The sequence below is a fragment of the Chrysochloris asiatica genome, unplaced genomic scaffold (assembly GCF_000296735.1).
Source record: "Chrysochloris asiatica unplaced genomic scaffold, ChrAsi1.0 scaffold00048, whole genome shotgun sequence".
Classification (NCBI taxonomy): Eukaryota; Metazoa; Chordata; class Mammalia; order Afrosoricida; family Chrysochloridae; genus Chrysochloris; species Chrysochloris asiatica.
The window spans coordinates 5229256-5230323 of NW_006408566.1; positions in this window are offsets into that span (position 1 = coordinate 5229256).

Here is a 1068-nt window from a genome sequence, read left to right on the forward strand (position 1 = left end):
ACAACAACAATAAACCCAGTGCACTGAGAAAACAAGCTTGATCCTTAATATGAAGAACCCTTCCATTTTGGTTGGAATTTTGAGCAAGTGCAACCATAGGCAAAGGTCCAGTTCATCAAATTGTAGCAGTTTACACTTGCTTACATCTTTATCTTCATCTGGGTGAATTCTGGTCAGCTAGTCATCCAAGCTAGGTTAGATGGGTACTTGCTTCATGCTTGGGAGTTCACACATGCTTCCCCACACTTCAGACCAATTGATCACTTCACTGTCAGCTCTAGCCTTCTGTGGCTAGGTCAGTGCCCATTGGCTCAGGAGTTCACACATTCCCCTCAACTTCAGACCAGCAGCCCTACCTCTTCTGTCTCATATTCATTGAGTTGATTTTAGACAACCCCCTGTGTTTCATAGCAGAATTATGCTGCATAGAGTTTCAATGGTTATGATCTTCTGAAAATAGATGGCTTAGTCTTTCTTCCTGAGTGCCTCTGGCTAGACTCTAACTGAAAATTTTTCAGCTAGTAGCTCAGCACTTAACCAGAGATGGCGATTAATAACTTGACTGTGTATCTCCCTATGCCAAAACTTGAACTCATTAAGGAGAGGGTTTATTCAGGGAAGGTGGTGGGATATAATGATTAGGAAGTCTAATCATTCTGGGACCAGAATACCTAGTTGGGTATAACACTGTAGAAGTCACTTAGTCTCTTTCTGTCTCAAATTTCCTCAGTTAACAATGAATCCAAAGAATCTTATCCCCAACCTCCCTGACCCCCTTTCACCAGACCCATCTGAACAAGAGGAAAACTCTTCAGTGGGGATTTTACCTTATCCTCCTTGTTCTGAAACACACTCTTGAAAGCTTGTAAGCTAGCCACTTCATACCTTTATAGCCGCCCCATTTTTGGTAGCCGGTGTCTAAGTTGCTCGTCCCTATCTACTCTGTGCATTCAGGTGACAGGCTTGATCCTAGATATGAAAAATCCTTCCCTTTCAGTTGGAATTTTGAGCAACTACATCCATAAGCAAAGGGCCAGTTCATCAAATTGTAGCAATTTATGCTTGTTT